The sequence below is a fragment of the Arachis stenosperma genome, chromosome 9 (genome assembly GCF_014773155.1).
Source record: "Arachis stenosperma cultivar V10309 chromosome 9, arast.V10309.gnm1.PFL2, whole genome shotgun sequence".
Lineage (NCBI taxonomy): Eukaryota > Viridiplantae > Streptophyta > Magnoliopsida > Fabales > Fabaceae > Arachis > Arachis stenosperma.
In genome coordinates, this window is record NC_080385.1 from 133,704,774 (window position 1) to 133,725,131 (window position 20,358).

General features: G+C 39.8%; 1 non-coding gene across 1 annotated transcript; it reads right to left on the reverse strand.

Moving 5' to 3' along the window:
- Window positions 1-10,125: 10,125 nt before the first annotated feature.
- On the reverse strand, window positions 10,126-10,233 carry LOC130952283 (small nucleolar RNA R71). The gene has a single exon (XR_009074464.1). It is a non-coding gene; the product is annotated as a small nucleolar RNA R71 (small nucleolar RNA).
- Window positions 10,234-20,358: the final 10,125 nt, after the last annotated feature.

Sequence of the window (20,358 nt, forward strand, 5' to 3'; positions counted from 1 at the left end):
GAAAATTACTTCATTGCTCAGCCCAAGCACACACCAAGTGGGCCCGGAAGTGGATTTTTATGTCATTTACTCACCTTTGTACACCTTAGGCTACTAGTTTTCTATATAGAACCTTTACTATTGTATTTCATCTTGGTTCTTCTGGTTCCCTCTCTAGGGGCCGAAACCAATGATCACACTGTTCTTATGTTTTTCAACGGTGGAGTTTCTACACACCATAGATTAAGGTGTGGAGCTCTGCTGTACCCGAGTATTAATGCAATTACTATGTTCTTCCATTCAATTCCGCTTGTTCTTTTACCAAGATATCACTTGTTCTTCAACATGATGAAGGTGATGATTGACGCCCATCACCATCTCACCCATGAAAAGGTGACTGACAACCATTCTTGTTCTACAAGCATCCGAGGCTTAGTGAAATATCTCTGGATTCTTCGGAATCTTCGTGGTATAGGCAGGACCTGATGGCGGCATTCAAGAGAATCCGGAAGGTCTAAACCTTGTCTGTGGTATTCTGAGTAGGATTCAATGATTGAATGACTGTGATGTGCTTCAAACCTGTAACCTACTGGGCGTTAGTGACAGACGCAAAAGAGTGATTCTATTCCGGTAGGGGAGGGAACCAAACGGTGATTGGCGGCACTGTGACAGAGTGCTTTGCATTAGCTTTCACTGCGCGGATGGGATGGTAGCTGCTGACAACAGTGAGACCCTACACGAGCTTGCCATGGAAAGGAGTAAGAAAGGATTGGATGAAGACTGTAGGAAAGCAGAGAGACGGAAGGGAAGGCATCTTCATACACTGTCTGAAGCTCTTACACCAATGATATACAAGTATCTCTATCTTTATCTTTATGTTTTATGCGTTCATCACCATTATAACATTTGAGTCTGCTGACTGAGATTTACAAGATGACCATAGCTTGCTTCATACCACCAATCTCCGTGGGATCGACCCTTACTCGCGTAAGGTATTACTTGGACGACCCAGTGCACTTGCTGGTTAGTTGTGCGAAGTTGTAGTGATCACAATTTCGTGCACCAAGCATCATCCAAGCTTCTTGCCCAATCCCTTCTACGGTTAATTACAGTCTGTTCCAGGATTCTTTTGAGTTCTCTATTTGAGACTTCAGCTTGCCCATTAGTTTGTGGGTGATATGGAGTAGCTACCCTGTGGCTAACTCCATAACGAACCAGAGCAGAGTAAAGCTGTTTATTGCAGAAATGAGTGCCCCCATCACTGATATACTCTAGGGATACCAAATCTGCTGAAGATGTGTTTCTGGAGGAATTTAACATGTTTTAGTGTCATAGTGGGTGTTGCAATAGCCTCCACCCATTTGGATACATAATCCACTGCCACCAGAATATAAGTGTTTGAGTATGATGGTGGGAAAGGTCCCATGAAGTCAATGCCCCATACATCAAACAACTCAATCTCCAAGATCCCTTGTTGAGGCATGGCATAACTGTGAGGTAGATTGCCAGATCTTTGGCTACTGTCACAATTAAGTACAAACACTCGGGAGTCTTTATAGAGAGTAGGCCAGTAGAAGCCACATTGGAGGACTCTTGTGGCTGTTTGCTCACTTCCAAAATGTCCTCCATATTGTGATCGATGGCAGTGCCATAGGATCTTCTGTGCTTCTTCCTTAGGCACACATCTACGGATTACTCCGTCTGCACATCTCTTGAAGAGATATGGTTCATCCCAAAGATAGTACTTTACATCTGTGATTAATTTCTTTGATTGCTGCCTACTGTATTCTTTGGGTATGAACCTCACTGCCTTGTAGTTTGCAATGTCTGCAAACCATGGCACTTCCTGGACGGCAAAGAGTTGCTCATCCGAAAAAGTTTCAGAGATCTCAGTGAGAGGGAGGGACACCCCTTCTACTGGTTCTATTCGGGACAGGTGATCTGCTACTTGGTTTTCTGTCCCTTTTCTGTCTCTATTCTATATCAAACTCTTGCAGAAGCAACACCATCTTATAAGTCTGGATTTTGAATCCTGCTTTGTGAGAGATATTTAAGAGCAGCATGATCAGTGTACACAATCACTTTTGATCCTACTAAATAGGATCTGAATTTGTCAATGGCGTAAACACTGCAAGTAGCTCTTTTTCTGTAGTTGTGTAATTCCTCTGTGCGTCATTTAGAACGGCTGGCATAGTAGATGACGTGCAGAAGCTTGTCATACCTTGTCCCAACACTGCACAATGGCATGGTCACTGGCATCACACATCAATTCAAATGGCAATGTCCAGTTTGGTGCAGAGATTATTGGTGCAGTGACCAATTTAGCCTTCAGGGTCTCAAATGCCTGCAGACACTCTTTATCAAGATAAATGGCGTGTCAGCAGCTAGCAGGTTGCTTAGAGGTTTGGGCAATTTTTGAAAAATCCTTTATAAACCTCCTATAGAATCCTGCATGCCCCAGAAAGCTTCTGATTGCCTTAACATTGGCGGGTGGTGGTAATTTTTCATTACTTCAACTTTAGCTTGACCCACCTCTATTCCCTTGTTCGAGATTTTGTGCCCAAGGACAATTCCTTCAGTCACCATAAAGTGACACTTCTCCCAGTTTAAAACCAGGTTAGTCTCTTGGCCATCTCTTTAGAACAAGTGCTAAATGGTTAAGGCAGGAGCTGAATGAGTCTCTAAACACTGAAAAGTCATCCATGAAGACTTCCAGAAATTTTTCCACCATATCAGAGAAAATTGAGAGTATGCACCTCTGAAAGGTTGCGGTGCATTGCACAGGCCAAATGGCATCCTTCTGTATGCAAATACCAGATGGACATGTGAATGCCGTTTTCTCTTGATCCTGGGGATCTACTGCAATTTGATTATAACCTGAATATCCATCCAGGAAGCAGTAGTATTCATGACCTGCTAGTCTTTCTAGCATCTGGTCTATGAATGGTAAAGGAAAGTGATCCTTTCTGGTGGCTGTATTGAGCCTTCTGTAATCAATACACATACGCCACCCTGTAACTGTTCTTGTAGGGAACCAGTTCATTTTTTCATTATGAACACTGTCATGCCACCTTTCTTAGGGACGACTTGGACAGGGCTTACCCAGGGGCTATCAGAAATAGGATAAATAATCCCAGCCTCTAGTAACTTAGTGACCTCTTTTTGCACCACCTCCTTCATGGCTGGATTTAGCCGCCTTTGTGGTTGAACCACTGGCTTGGCGTCATCCTCCAGCAAGATCTTGTGCATGCATCTGGCTGGGCTAATGCCCTTGAGATCACTGATGGACCACCCAAGAGCTGTCTTGTGTGTCCTTAGCACTTGAATTAGTGCTTCCTCTTCCTGTGGCTCTAAGGTAGAGCTTATAATTACAGGAAAGGTATCACCTTCTCCCAGAAATGCATATTTCAGGGATGGTGGTAATGGTTTGAGCTCGGGTTTTGGAGGTTTCTCCTCTTCCTGAGGGATTTTCAGAGGTTCTACTATTCTCTCTGATTCCTCCAGGTCAGGCTGAACATCTTTAAATATGTCCTCTAGCTCTGATTTAAGACTCTCAGCCATATTGACCTCTCTTACCAGAGAGTCAATAATATCAACACTCATGCAGTCATTTGGGTGTCTGGATGTTGCATGGCTTGACAACATTCACTTGAACTCCTCCTCATTGATTCTCAAGGTTACTTCCCCTTTGTGGACATCAATGAGGGTTCGGCCAGTTGCTAGGAAAGGTCTTCCTAGAATGATAGTTGCACTCTTGTGCTCCTCCATTTCCAGCACCACAAAGTCAGTAGGAAAGGCGAATGGCCCAACCTTGACAATCATGTCTTCAATCACGCCTGATGGGTATTTAATGGAGCCATCAGCAAGTTGAAGACATATCCTGGTTGGTTTGATTTCTTCAGTTAAACCAAGCTTTCTGATAGTAGATGCAGGTATTAGGTGATACTTGCCCAAGATCACATAAAGCTTGCTTGGTACAAGTACCCTCTAATGTGCATGTATCATAAAGCTCCCAGAATCTTTAAGCTTCTCAGGTAAGCTTTCAGAATGACTGCACTGCATTCTTCAGTGAGGTAAACTTTTCAGTTTCCCTCCAATCCTTCTTATGACTAAGATCTCTTTCATGAACTTAGCATAAGAGGGTATTTGCTCAAGTGCTTCTGCAAACGAAATCTTTATTTCAAGAGTCCTGAGATAGTCTGCAAAGCGGGCAAATTGCTTATCCTATTCCGCTTGGCGAAGTTTTTGAGGATAAGGCATTTTGGCTTTGTATTCCTCAACCTTAGTTGCTGCAGGTTTATTACCTACAGAAGTAGGTTGGGAAGCCTTTTTAGAAGGGTTGTTATCAGCACTTGTACGTGACTGATCCCCCAATGGTATTTGAATGCCAGGGGTGGAAGCTGGAGTGGCGTTAGACGCCACCTCCTTATTTGTTACTGGCGTTTGAACGCCAGAACCATGCTCCCTTTGGGCGTTCAACGCCGGATTTATGCTTGTTTCTGGCGTGAACGCCAGGAATGAGCATGTCTGGGCGTTCAGCGCCAGCTTATTCCTCTCTGGGCTCTGACTGTCCTCAGAGGAGTTTTGAGTAGCCATTTGTCATTTCTTGGTTTCCTGCTGCTTTGAAGTGAGGTATTTAATATTTTCCCACTTCTTAATTGAACTGCTTGGCATCTTCTGCTATTTGTTTTGACAGTTGCTTTTGTCTGCTTTAATTGTACTTTCATATTCCTGTTAGCCATTCTTGTTTCCTGTAATTTCCTTGAATTCGGCTAGCTGCTGAGTTAGAAAGTCTAATTGCTGGTTAAATTCATTAGCCTGATCCATCGGACTGAGTTCAGTAGTTACTGTTTTAGCTTCTTCCTTCATGGAAGATTCACTGCTTAGGTACAGATGCTGATTTCTGCAACTGTATCAATAAGTTCTTGAGCTTCTTCAATGTTTTTCTCATATGTATAAGCCCATAGTAGAAGATGTCTAATTGCACTCATTCTGAAAATATTTCAGAGGGGCATTTTCTTAGCATCTCTCTGTATCTCTCTCAGGCATCATAAAGAGATTCATTATCTCCTTGTTTGAAGCCTTGGATGCTTAGCCTTAGCTGTGTCATCCGTTTTGGAGGGAAATAGTGATTCAGGAATTTTTCTGACAGCTGCTTCCATGTTTTTATGCTGTTCTTAGGCTGGTTATTTAACCACCTCTTAGCTTGATCTTTTACAGTAAATGGAAACAGTAATAATCTGTAGACATCCTGATCCACTTCCTTATCATGTACTGTGTCAGCAATTTGCAAAAATTGTGCCAAAAACTATGTAGGTTCTTCATGTGGAAGACCAGAATACTGACAGTTTTGCTGCACCATGATAATGAGCTGAGGATTCAACTCAAAGCTACTAACTCCAATGGAGGGTATACAGATACTACTTCCATATGAAGCAGTAGTGGGGTTAGCATATGACCCCAGAGTCCTCCTGGACTGTTCATTCCCACTTAGTTCCATGATGGAATAAAAGAGATGGTATATATGTTGATATTATTTATTTTATGAAAATTAATTTTTATAAAATAAAATAAAAACGAAATAAATAAAAGAAATTGGAAATATTTTGAAATTGAAAATTGAATTTTTATATAAAATTTTTGAAAAATGTAGTTCAAAATTAGTTAGAAAGTATATATATATATATATATTTTTTTTGAATTTTGAATTTTATGATGAAAGAGAAAAATATGCAAAAGACACAAGATTTAAAATTTTTAGATCCAATGTTCCTTATTTTCGAAAATTTTGGAGGGAAAACACCAAGGAACACCAAACTTAAAAATTTTAAGATCAAAACACAAGAAAGACTCAAGAACACCTTGAAGATTCACAAGAACACCAAGAACAAAAGAAAGAACACCAAACTTAAAATTTTTAGAAAACCAAGACAAATTTTCGAAAATTATATTAAAATTAACAAGAAAACACCAAGATTAAATCAAGAAAAATTATTTTTGAAAAAGATTTTCAAAAGAACTGGTACCCAATCATCAAGAATAAAACCAATACTCGCCAATTGGGAGTAAATGTAACACTTGTTCTGATAGGTATATTCCTTTGGAAAATTAATGCTTTAAAAAGAACACAAGTGAAACAAAAAGACACAAAACAAGAAAAACTCAAGATCAACAAGAAAGATAAACAAGAACAACTTGAATCAAAGAAAAACATGAACATGCAATTCGAAAAAAAGTAGAGACAAGGAAAAGCATGCAATTGACACCAAACTTAGAACAAGACACTAGACTTACGAAAAATTGACAATTAATTAAGAAAAATAATAAATTTTGAAAAGAAATTTTTGAAAAGAAACTATCCTATCAAGATTTAATGACTCTATAACAATAAAATAAATTATTCCTAATCTAAGAAATAAAATAAACCTTTAGTTGTTCAACTCAACAATCCCGACAACGGCGCCAAAAACTTGGTGCACGAATTTGTGATCCGCACAAATAACCAGCAAGTGCACTGGGTCGTCCAAGTAATACCTTACGTGAGTAAGGGTCGATCCCACGGAGATTATTGGTTTGAATCAAGCTATGTTTATCTTATTATTCTTAGTCAGGATATTAATTAAAATTATCAGTTAGAATTATTAGATTGGAAAAATAAAAGAGAATAAAGCGTTACTTGTTGTGCAGTGATGAGAAATATGTTGGAGTTTTGGAGATGCTTTGTCCTCTGAACTTCAACTCTTCCTTGAAATCCTTTTCCACACGCAAAGTCCCTTCCATGGCAAGCTCTATGTAGGGTGTCACCGTTGTCAATGGCTACTTCCCATCCTCTCAGTGAAAACGTTCCTATGCTCTGTCACAGCACGGCTAATCATCTGTCGGTTCTCAATCAGGTTGGAATAGAATCCATTGATTCTTTTGCGTTTGTCACTAACGCCCAGCCTTCAAGAGTTTGAAGCTCGTCACAGTCATTCAATCCCAGAATCCTACTCAGAATACCATAGACAAGGTTTAGACTTTCCGGATTCTCATGAATGCCGCCATCAATCCGGCTTATACCACGAAGATTCCAAGTAATGAATCTAAGAGATACTCATTCAATCTGATGTAGAACGGAGGTGGTTGTCAGGCACACGTTCATGGATTGAGGAAGGTGATGAGTGTCACGGATCATCACCTTCTCCATAATTAAGCGCGAATGAACATCTTAGATAAGAACAAGCGTGTTTGAATGGAAAATAAAGGAATTATATTAATTCATCGAGACGCTGCAGAGCTCCTCACCCCCAACAATGGAGTTTAGAGACTCATGCCGTCAAAAAGTATGTAATTCAGATCTGAAAATGTGATGAGGTACAAAATAATTCTCTAAAAGTTGTTTAAATAATAAACTAGTAACCTAGGTTTACAGAATATGAGTAAACTAAGATAATTGGTGCAGAAATCCACTTCTGGGGCCCACTTGGTGTGTGCTGGGGTTGAGACTAAAGCTATCCACGAGTAGAGGCTTTTCTTGGAGTTAAACTCCAAGTTATGACGTGTTTTGGGCGTTCAACTCCGGATCATGACGTGTTTCTGGCGTTTAACTCCAGACAGCAGCATGTACTTGGCGTTCAACGCCAAGTTACGTCATCTATCTTCGCGCAAAGTATGGACTATTATATATTGCTGGAAAGCCCTGGATGTCTACTTTCCAACGCCGTTGAGAACGCGCCAATTGGACTCCTGTAGCTCCAGAAAATCTATTTCGAGTGCAGGGAGGTCAGGAGCCAACAGCATCAGCAGTCCTTTTTTAGCCTAAGTCAGATTTTTGCTCAGCTTCCTCAATTTCAGCCAGAAAATACCTGAAATCACAGAAAAATACACACACTCATAGTAAAGTCCAGAAATATGATTTTTGCCTAAAATCTAATAATATTTAACTAAAAACTAATTAAAACATGCTAAAATCTACATGAAATTACCCCCAAAAAGCGTATAAAATATCCGCTCATCAGCGTACCATGTTGATGGCGCCATTGATGATCACAATTTCGTGCACCAAGTTTTTGGCGCCGTTGCTGGGGATTGTTCAAGTTTGGACAACTGACAGTTCATCTTGTTGCTTAGATTAGGTAATTTTATTTTATTTTGTTCTTCAGAGTTCTTAAGAATGAATTCTAGAGTTTCAGATGATGTTTTCATTATCACCAAAGCTGATTGATTCTTATCAATTTAGCTCTTGAATGTAATGTCCTGCTGAAACTTGGCTAGGCATGTCTAATCTTTTTAGACTAAAGCTTTAGACTAATATTGCATGATTCCTGGAAATTTTCATTAAGAATTTTGAACCCTTGTTTTTCTTTTCCATTCAATTTTCGAAAAAGCACAAAAAAATCTATAAAATCTTAAAATCAAAAATATTTTTATGTTTCTTATTTGAGTCTAGTGTCTAATTTTAAGTTTGGTGTCAATGGCATGCCTTTATTCTTCTAATTTTTGAAAATTACATGCATTATGTTCTTCATTGATCTTCAAGTTGTTCTTGATGATTTCCTTGCTCTGATCTTTAAATTCTCTTCTCTTGAGTGTTTTGTTGTTTCTCATATGCATTCTCAATTTGTTAGTGTCAATAGTATACAAACTTTTAAGTTTGGTGTCTTGCATGCATTGTTTATTTGATTTTAGTTGCATTTTGATTATTCCTCATCATTAAAAATTCAAAAAAATTTTTTAATTTGTGTATTTTCAAGTCAATAATACAGAGAATTGAAGATTCAGAACATGCAGCAGAGGAATTACACAGAAAAAGCTGGGCGTTCAAAACGCCCAGTGAAGAAGAAAAACTGGTGTTTAAACGCCAGCTAGTGTACCTGGCTGGGCGTTAAACGCCAAAATGGATACCATTCTGGGCGTTTAACGCCAGGATGATACAAGAGGGAAGATTTTGTTTTTAATTCAAATTTTTTTCAAATTTTCATAATTTTTCAAAATCAAATCTTTTTCAAACCATATCTTTTCAATCATATATTTTCAAAATCAATTTCTTCCCATTCTCAAAAATACTTGCCTACAATTAATGATTTGATTCAACATTTCAAGTATGTTGCCTTTTCTGTTAAGAAAGGTTTAATGTTTGAATCATATCCTTTAAATCTTTTGTTAGCCAAATCATTAATTTTAAAAATCAAATCTTTTTAAATTATTTCTCAATCATATCTTTTCAATCATATCTTTTTAAAACCATAACTCTTCAATCATATCTCCTTAATCACATCTTTTTCCAAATAATTTTCAATCTTTTTTTTTCTAATTTCAAAATCTTTTTCAAAAATCACTTTATTTCTTTCCCAACTTTAATTTTCGAAAATCATTCTTCAATTTTTCAAAAATTTTTCAAAATCTTTTAATTTATTTTCGAAAATTCTTCCCCTCTTCTCACATCCTTCTATTTAAGGACTAACACTCCTCCACTATCAACAATTCGAACTCCATCTCTCTTGATAAGTTCGAATTCTTCTTCTTCTACCTCCTCCTTCTATTCTTCTTTACCTCTGACATCTCAAGGAATCTCTATACTGTGACATAGAGAATTCCATATTTTCTTGTTCTCTTCTCTTTCATATAAGCAGGAGCAAAGACAAAAGCATTCTTGTTGAGGCTGACCCTGAACCTGAAAGGACCTTGAAGCGAAAGCTAAGAGAAGCTAAGGCACAACTCTCTGTAGAGGACCTAACAGAAATCTTCAAAGAAGAAGAACCCATGGCAGCCGAAAACAACAACAATGCCAACAATGCAAGGAAGGTGCTGGGTGACTTTACTGCACCTACTCCCAACTTCTATGGGAGAAGCATCTCTATCCCTGCCATTGGAGCAAACAACTTTGAGCTTAAGCCTCAATTAGTTTCTCTAATGCAATAGAATTGCAAGTTCCATGGACTTCCATTGGAAGATCCTCATCAGTTTTTAGCTGAATTCTTGCAAATCTGTGACACTGTCAAGACCAATGGGGTTGACCCTGAGGTCTACAGACTTATGCTATTCCCTTTTGCTATAAGAGACAGAGCTAGGATATGGTTGGACTCACAACCTACAGAAAGCCTGAACTCTTGGGAAAAGCTAGTCAATGCCTTCTTGGCAAAGTTCTTTCCACCTCAAAAATTGAGTAAGCTTAGAGTAGAAGTCCAAACCTTCAGACAGAAGGAAGGTGAATCCCTCTATGAAGCTTGGGAAAGATACAAACAATTGATCAGAAAGTGTCCTTCTGACATGCTTTCTGAATGGATCAATTTTGGCGCCGTTGCCGGGGATTGTTTCGAGTATGGACAACTGACGGTTCATTTTGTTGCTTAGATTAGGTTTTTTTTTCAGAGTTCTTAATAATGAATTCTAGTGTTTCAAAGGTGATGTTCTTATCATCACCAAAGCTGATTGATTCTCATCAATTTAGCTCTTGAATGAAATGTCCTGCTGAAGCTTGGCTAGCCATGTCTAATTCCTTTAGACTGAAGCTTTAGACTAACATTGCATGATTCCTGGAATTCTCATTAAGAATTTTGATACCTTTATTTTCTTTTCCACTTAACTTTCGAAAAAACAAAAAAAATTACAAAATCATAAAAAAAAACCAAAAATATGTTATGTTTTTTATTGAGACACTAGTCTCATTTTAAGTTTGGTGTCTTGCATGCATTGTTTATTTGATCTTGGTTCTATTTTCAAGTCAATAATACAGGGAACTGAAGATTTTTTATTGAGACACTAGTCTCATTTTAAGTTTGGTGTCTTGCATGCATTGTTTATTGATCTTGGTTCTATTTTCAAGTCAATAATACAGGGAACTGAAGATTCAGTACATGCAGCAGAGGAATTATACAGAAAAAGCTGGGCGTTCAAAACGCCCAGTGAAGAAGGAAAAACTGGCGTTTAAACGCCAGCCAGGATACCTGGCTGGGCGTTTAACGCCCAAAAAGGTAGCATTTTGGGCGTTAAACGCCAGAATGGATACCATTCTGGGCGTTTAACACCAGGATGGCACAAGAGGGAAGATTTTGTTTTTTATGCAATTTTTTTTCAAGTTTTCAAAGTTTTTCAAAATCAAATCTTTTTTAAATCATATCTTTTCAATCAAATCTTTTTCAAAATCAATTTCTTTCCTTTTTCAAAGATACTTGCTAACAATTAATGATTTGATTCAACATTTCAAATATGTTGCCTTTTTTGTTGAGAAAAGTTTAATGTTTGAATCATATCTTTTCTTGTTAGGCAAGTCATTAATTTTTAAAATCAAATCTTTTTAAATTGTTTTTCAAATCATATCTTCTCAATCACATCTTTTTAAAACCATAACTTTTCAATCATATCTTTTTAATCACATCTTTTTCAAAAAAAGTTTTCAATCATATCTGCTTCAAAATCTTTTTCAAAATGTTTTTTTTTAAATCTTTTACTTAATTTTCAAAAAAATCTCTTCCCCTCTTCTCACATCCTTCTATTTATGGAGTACCACTCCTCCTCAATGAACAATTCGAACTCCATCTCTCTTGATAAGTTCGAATTCTTCTACTTCTTCCTTCTATTTTCCTTTTCCTCTGACACCTCAAGGAATCTCTATACTGTGACATAGAGGATTTCATATTTTCTTGTTCTCTTCTCTTTCATATGAGCAGGAGCAAAGACAAAAGCATTGTTGTTGAGGCTGACCCTGAACCTGAAAGGACCTTGAAGCGAAAGCTAAGAGAAGCTAAGGCACAACTCTCTGTAGAGGACCTAACAGAAATCTTCAAAGAAGAAGAACCCATGGCAGCCGAAAACAACAACAATGCCAACAATGCAAGGAAGGTGCTGGGTGACTTTACTGCACCTACTCCCAACTTCTATGGGAGAAGCATCTCTATCCCTGCCATTGGAGCAAACAACTTTGAGCTTAAGCCTCAATTAGTTTCTCTAATGCAACAGAATTGCAAGTTCCATGGACTTCCCTTGGAAGATCCTCATCAGTTTTTAGCTTAATTCTTGCAAATCTGTGACACTGTCAAGACTAATGGGGTTGACCCTGAGGTCTACAGACTTATGCTATTTCCTTTTGCTGTAAGAGACAGAACTAGGATATGGTTGGACTTACAACCTAAAGACAGCCTGAACTCTTGGGAAAAGCTAGTCAATGCCTTCTTGGCAAAGTTCTTTCCACCTAAAAAATTGAGTAAGCTTAGAGTGGAAGTCCAAACCTTCAGACAGAAGGAAGGAGAATCCCTTATGAAGCTTGGGAAAGATAAACAATGATCAGAAAGTGTCCCTCTGACATGCTTTCTGAATGGGCATCATAGGTATTTTCTATGATGGTCTTCTGAACTGTCCAAGATGTCATTGGATAGCTCTGCTGGAGGATCTTCATCTGAAGAAGACGCCTACAGAAGCTCAAGAACTAATTGAAATGGTTGCAAATAACCAATTCATGTAACTTCTGAAAGGGAATCCTATGAACAATGGGACAAATCAGAAGAAAGGAGTTTGAGAATGATACTCTGAATGCCATATTGGTCAGAACAAAATATTGACTCAGCAAGTCATTTGATTCTCAAAGTCTGTCTGGAATGCAAAATGCACCAAGCAGTACTAAGGATGCTTCATCTGAAGAAGAAGCTTATGATCCTGAGAACCTTCAATGGAAGAGGTGAATTACATAGGAGAACCCTATGGAAACACCTATAATTCTTCATGGAGAAATCATCCAAATTTCTCATGGAAGGATCAACAGAGACCTCAACAAGGTTTCAACAACAATAATGGTGGAAGAAACAGGTTTAGCAATGGCAAGCCTATTCCGACATGATCGAAAACCGACAGATGGATAGCTGTGCTGTGACAGAGCGCATTGACCATTTTCACTAAGAGGACGGAACTGTAGCCATTGACAACGGTGATGCCCAACATACAGCTTGCCATGGAAATGAGTAAGAAGGATTGGATGAAGACAGTAGGAAAGCAGAGAGACGGAAGGGACAAAGCATCTCCATACGCTTATCTGAAATTCTCACCAATGAATTACATAAGTATCTCTATCTTTATTTTATGTTTTATTTATCTTTTAATCATTAATCCTCCATAACCATTTGAATCCGCCTGACTGAGATTTACAAGATGACCATAGCTTGCTTCATACCAACAATCTCCGTGGGATCGACCCTTACTCGCGTAAGGTTTATTACTTGGACGACCCAGTGCACTTACTGGTTAGTTGTGCGAAGTTGTGATAAAGAGTTGAGATTGCAATTGAGCGTACCATGTTGATGGCGCCATTGATGATCACAATTTTGTGCACCATGCTCCCTTAATATAGCCTTTTGAACCAGCCTCAAGCCTTCAGAAATGGGCTAAAAGGAGCCCCAAATCACGAGTGCACATGCATTTTTAATGAAGGCACGCACTGGGACCTTTGCGGACGCACCCATGCACACTTCGCCAAATTTTCACTTGGGTGTACGCACAGATGGTTGTGCGCACGCACACTTCGCGATGCTCTGGATTCGCTCTGCTTGGGTTCTTGTGCGTACACACAGGTATTTGTGCGCACGCACGCATGCTGATTTCTTCTGTGCATACGCACGCATCCTTGTGCACATGCACGCATGGCTGAGCTCTCCTCCTTTTGTTTTCTTCATGCTTTCTCCCAAATGCATGCTCCTCTTCCATTCCCATAAAGCCATTTCTACCTTATTCATCTGAAATCACTCACAAATAACATCAAGGTATCGAATGGAAGGTAAACGAAATAAAAGTAGTCAAAATAAGTGCAAAAGAGCATGTTTCCACATTTATGTCCAAATTAGGGAGATAATACAAAAGTATGCTATTTGAGTGCTTAAGTGTGAGTTCATGTGCTAGAATCCATCCAATTTGAGTCAAAATATATCATCAAATATGGACTCATCAATTCCCCCACACTTAAACAAAAGCATGTCCTCATGCTAAACACATAAAAAGGAGAAGGATAAAAGGGCAAGCAACTTATTCAATGCAACTACCTATATGCATGCAAGTATATATACACTATATATAGCTATACCTATCTATAGTATCTATATGAAATTGGTGAAAACAAACAAACAGATTTCCAAGAAAGTATATAGACATATAGGGCTAAGCAAGGAAATAATCCAATGCACTCAAAATCTAAAGAATTGATTTACTCATCAAAATGAAGTAACTTGCAAGAATTCATGATAAGAAGTATGGAAGCATAGAGTTGAGTGATCGAACCCTCACTAGGTGTGTATACACTCTTAACACTCCGTGTTTAGGGTTTAATCACTCAAGTCTCCTCTAATCATGCTTTCAAAGAATTGCTTTTCATCTAACAATCAACAAATATTTAATGTATGTATGCAAGTATCATGAGGTCTTTTAGAGGGTTGTAATGGGGTTGGGGTAAGGGTAGGATGAGTATATGGATAAGTGGACTAAAGGATTGAATCTTTGATTAGCTCAAGTATCAAACTCAACCTATATCAATCAACCCACAAAAAAATATGCATTCTAACCACCCATTACTTCTTTTCACCCACATTCATGCCTTAGTTTCTATTCAAAACACATATGCATCTGATAAACCCCGATTTTGTGGTTTATCTTGTGCTTATTTTGGGGGATTTTATCACCTTTTCTCACATTTATTCAATGAAATAGCATGGTTTTGTAATTCTCCCTTAATTTGTGCTTAAATGTGAAAACATGCTTTTTAGACCCTAAAATTGGTGATTTTAATTCACTTTAATTCCATTTGATGCCTTGATGTGTTTGTTGAGTGATTTCATGTTCATAAGGCAAGTATTTGATGGAATAAGTGAGGAGAAAAGCATGCAAAGTGGGAGAACTCATGAAGAAATGAAGGAACCGTAAAGTTGTCAAGCCCGACTCTTTGCACTCAAACGACCATAACTTGAGCTACAAAGGTCCAAATGAGGCGGTTCCAGTTGCGTTGGAAAGCTAACATCTGGGGCTTCAAAATGATATAAATTTTGCTATATGTTGCTTCGCGTTCAGGGGCACACACGCGCACTTTACGTGCGCATGCCGATGCTGTCTGTGGCCCACATTAATGAAATCGCCTCCAGCGATTTTGCAGCTCATTTTGGGCCCAATCTGTAAAACCCGGTTAATTAACGGCTAATTAACCCATAAATGAGAATTTATTCTAGAAAGCCTAAAATGTGATTTTTATGGCTAAATGTGATAGAGGAGACTGAGACGAGAATTTTGGTACCAATTTTATAGAATTCGGACCAAGATTGGACCGAACGGGCCAAACCGGGCCAATTGGACCCAAAGTGGGCCCTTGGCCCAACTTAACTTGACCAAAACCCTAGTTTTCAGCACTCTCTCTCCTCATTTGTTACACACACAAGCTGAAATTAGAAAGAAAGGGAGGAAGAACACTCTTTCTAGTTCTCTCCCTTGGTTGATCTTCAAACCACCATAACTTTTGATCTAGAGCTCCGATTGCCGCCCTGTTTGCGGCCACGCGTTCACCACGGAGAGCTCTACAAAACCCATACAACCAATCTTGAGGTAAGCCACACCTTGCTGTTCGAAATCTCAGCCCCTATTTTCGAGTTTCATGGGTAAAATGTTGAGATTTTGGGTTCTTTGATGTTATAGGACCCAACTCTCTTGAAGGAGAAGGTTAATCTTGTCTCCTTGGACCTTGGGTGTGGTAAGATTCTCAACTCCAGTGTATTTTGTTGTTCTATGATGTTTGGGTTTTGAGATGTTGTGTATGGGTATGATGGTTGTGGCTTAGGTTGTGTATATGTGAATATTGGAGCTTAATTGGTGACTTTGAAAAGCTTGGAAAGGGTTTGGTGGTGCAAAATCTGTTCTTGGAGGTGTTGAGGCCTTGAGAGCTTGTGGATAAGTGGTTTGGAAGTGCTCCGGTGGAGCTTGGGAAATTCGGCTAAGGTATGGTTTCGGTTTCCCGTATCTAATATGTAATGTGGTAGGAAATACTTAGGCTAGAGGCCCTAAGATAGGCATTGAATTGTTGATGTTGTTGAATGATTGAATGATTGAGATATATGATGTGTCATATATGTGATGATGATTATTGATGCCTTGTGGTATGATGTATGAGAAATATGCATGTTGTGATATATGCTTGATGATTGGTTATGGTTGAATTGTGGGTTGAACTCTGTTGATGGTGAGTATGATGTTGATTAATAATGATTATTGGAATTGGTGTTGTTGAGAATTGGCATGAGGAATAGTATATGATATGTCAATGTGTTTGAGTTTGAGCCACTTGGGTGAAGTGGCTAGAATTGAGATAGTGATTTTGTATATGTGGTATGTTCAATGTGTGAGTTGAGGAGGCTTGATGTTGACTTTGAGGCATTTTTGATTGATTTCAAAGAAAGGGATGAAATTGGCATTTTGATTGATTTTGAAAAGAGTTGAAATGGCTTGTTTTGAAAATGGCACTTGTGTTTTGTATGAAAATATGGTTTTTGGGCATACTTGACGGGACATAACTTGGACTACGGATCTCCGTTTTGTACCAAATCTGTTTAGAAAAATTTGGATCCGGGATGTCCATGCCGTTCGAAGAACGGTGAAAACGATTTAAAATGAGGAAGTTATGTCCGTTGGAAGATTGGGGTGTAAATCTGTGAATTCTGCAGCTTTTAACTTAGAAATTTTTAGCAGAATGACCCCTTGCGTGTGGCGCACCTGGCGCGTACGCGCCGATCTTCCGAAAAGTGCCATCCACGCGTACGCGTAATGTGCGCAGGCGCGCCGATCTGTTTAGAAATGAAATTGATCCGGGATGTCCATGCCGTTCGAAGAACGGGTGAAAAACGATTTAAAATGAGGAAGTTATGTCCGTTGGAAATTGGGTGTAAATCTGTGAATTCTGCAGCTTTTAACTTAGAAAATTTTTAGCAGAATGACCCCTTGCGTGTGGCGCACCTGGCGCGTACGCCCGATCTTCCGAAAAGTGCCATCCACGCGTACGCGTATGTGCGCAGGCGCCGATCGTGCTGCACCCAATGCCAGCCATTTTCCAGAGAGTTATGCCAGAACTGTGCCGGTGTTGTGCCTGGGCACGAAACACCGCGCGTACGCGTGGTTGACGCGTGCGCGTCGATTGGCAAGTTTGGAATCCCACCGTTAGCGCATGATGCTTACGCGTCGATGATTTTTTGAGGCCATCCACGCGTGCGCGTGGAGTGCGCGTACGCGCGGCCTGTTTTCATCCCAAAGTTGATTTTTGAGTTTTAAAAGCCAAATCTCATACTTCTAAGCCTCCGATCTCACCATTTATGTCTTAAATCATATGCATGCCTAGCTATAAGGGGCTAGTGATGTAACGAGTGAAGCAAGGGAAAAATGATGATCAATGAGGATCAAGATGATTATGTGAGATGCGGAGGATGGTGGTGGAAGTGCTTGTTATGCCATGGGCCGAAAGGCTGTAATTGTTAATGATGGCTGTTATGGATTTAACCGTGAGCCGGAATAGCTGTGTATGCTATGAATATTGGCTGGTTCTGCGAGTTTGGGGATGCACGACAGAGGGACAGTCCAATGGTTACGACCAGGACTTGTCGGGTTGGCTCTATAACCGACAAGATGAGATCATCGGCGCCACTAGGACAGGCATTCATCATATGCATACTATGTGAATGTTTGAGATTGCCTATTTGACTGCATATTACTTGCTAATTGTCTAAATGTCTTATCTGCTATTTGTATATCTTTGTTTGATATATCTGTGTTTGCTATATATACTCCTGCTGGTGGTTGGGAGGTTTGAAGGAATTGGAAGGGAAGTATTAGTTAGACTGAAGAATCTTTAGTCAGATGCCCTGATAATGGTTTAGCTTGTTTATAGCTTTGATATTATCTGGAGGGAGTTATAGGATTGCCTTTGGCTTTCCTCTATTATTATGTATTATATATGAACTATTACCATGCTGGGACCTCTGGTTCTCACCATGCGATTTTGTGGTTTTCAGATGTAGGCGTGAGGTTTCCCGCTGAGGCATGCTGGAGACTTCTAGAATTGCGAAGATCCTTTGTTCTCGGGACTATGTTTGGTTTATATGTTTTGCTTAGATATTTTTATCTCCATTAAATAATACAAACTGTGAGACTCCTCCTATGGGAGATTTGGAGAATAGGTTTTATGTATTTGTGTCCCTTTGGGTTTCCTTTGGGGTTTTCCTTATTTTATCATAGGTATATATTGTTATGCTCGACCGGTTATCTTCGCAGCCGGATCTGAGTCTTGATATTCCTGTTTTTGACTCTTGTATATATATATCTCGCGTTGGTCTATCCTTATTCGATACGTTATCGACCGAGTGATGCGCTTTTGAGTTGCGGTTTTTGTTTACCCCTTTTTCCACAAGGCTCCTATTATAATCAATCATTCATATAATATATTTACTAAATTTTTATTTAGAGGTCGTAATACCTTACCATCTCTGAATATGACTTAAGCATAAGACTTTGTATGGTAGGGTGTTACATTATGGTATCAGAGCATTCGTTCCTATAGAGCCTGAGGGATGGACTGATTATGCTTCTGTGCATTCTCTGTGTGTGTTATGTGCTATTAGTATATCTGCTTGATATAATTGGCATAAACGTTCATGAGCATGCATTTGGGACTTTGAAGCACTAGACTTCCGATATTGAGACTGATCAACTTAATATCGATTGTTGGGTGTGTATAGAACCAGATGGCGCCTCGTGGACGCGGTAGAGGTAGTGCGAGAGGTCGTACGAATGCTCGTGCACCGGAGAATAACCCTAATGACCCGGTGAACTTTATGGCTGCGTTGGAGAACTGGCTGCTGCTATGCAAGCCACTGCTGAGCTCTTGGCCAACAGATGACCACCATGGTAATGATGGAGGTGGAGTTCAAGGCCCGATGACACTGGCAAACTTTTTGAAGGTTAATCCCCTAAGTTCAAGGGAACTACTAGCCCGACTGAGGCTGATACATGGTTTCAGGCTATAGCGAGCACTGCAAGCACAAGTGGTACCTGAAGGGCAGCGTGTCGAGTTTGCTACCTATATGCTTGTCGTGAAGCGTCGCATTGGTGGCAAGGTATCGACGTCTTCTGCAGCAGGGTGATGACTATATCACTTGGAATGTTTTCCAAGAGGAGTTCTATAAGAAGTACTTTCCGACTTCTGCTAGGACGGCTAAGGAACTTGAATTGTTACAGCTGAAGCAGGGTACTATGTCCATATCAGAGTATACTGACAAGTTTGAGGAGCTGTTCAGGTTCTCTCGTATGTGCCAAGGGACTCCGGTGGAATATGAGGAATGGAAGTGTGTTAAGTATGAAGGAGGACTCCGAGTATCTTCATTTTCAGTGGGACCAATGGAGATTAGGACTTTCTCCGAATTAGTGAACAGTGTAGGGTTGCTGAGGAGTGTGAAAGGCAACCGCTGAGAAAGGGTCACAAAGGATCATTCCCACAGAACCGAGGAAGAGTTGCACCTAGAGGTCCGTCTTTCAAGAGGGGAGGCTCCTTCAGGAGGCCCAACAACAACAACTCCCAAGAAAGAAGTTTGGGAAGCACCTCAGAATGATCAAGCTTGCACTAGTGGGAGTCACCATCCGGAGCACCATGCAAGGCCGGATGGGGTTTGTGCTACAATTGTGGAAAAGCGGGCATAAAGCCGCCAATTGTCTGGAGAGGCAGAAACAAGGTGCTGGGAAGGCACAACACTGGTCGGGGTTTCACCACTTCGGCTGTAGGAGCTGAGGGATCTGAGACACTCATTCGAGGTAACTGTGAATTAGCTGGTCAAACTTTAAATGCTTTATTTGATTCGGGAGCATCACATTCATTCATTGCATTTGGAAAGCCCATGAGTTAGGGTTGAAGATTGTAACTTAGGTTATGATCTAAGAGTACAATGCTACCCAAGCCACGGTAACTAGGCTAGGATGCCCGGAAGTTTCCTTTAGGTTCAAGCAGATTTTATTCATAATTAGTCTGCTTGCCGATGATTGGTCTTGATCTTATTTGGGATTGGATTGGTTATCTAAGAACCATGTTCTGCTAGATTGTTCTACAAAGTCGGTGTATTTTATGCCGGAAGATACAGAAGGGCCGGTCGTGGTGAATAATTATTACTTGAATTCGATGATGGTGAACTGTTCTGGAACCGAATGTCAGGGTATCTTGTTGCTAACCGCGGGTGTTTCGGGTGATGATCAAAGGTTGGAGCAGATTCCGGTTGTGTGTGAGTTTCCGGAAGTGTTTCCCGATGATATTGATGAGTTTCCACCTAACCGAGAGGTTGAGTTTGCTATTGAGTTGGTGCCCGGGGCGGGACCAATCTCGAGTGCTCCTTATAGGATGTCACCGTTAGA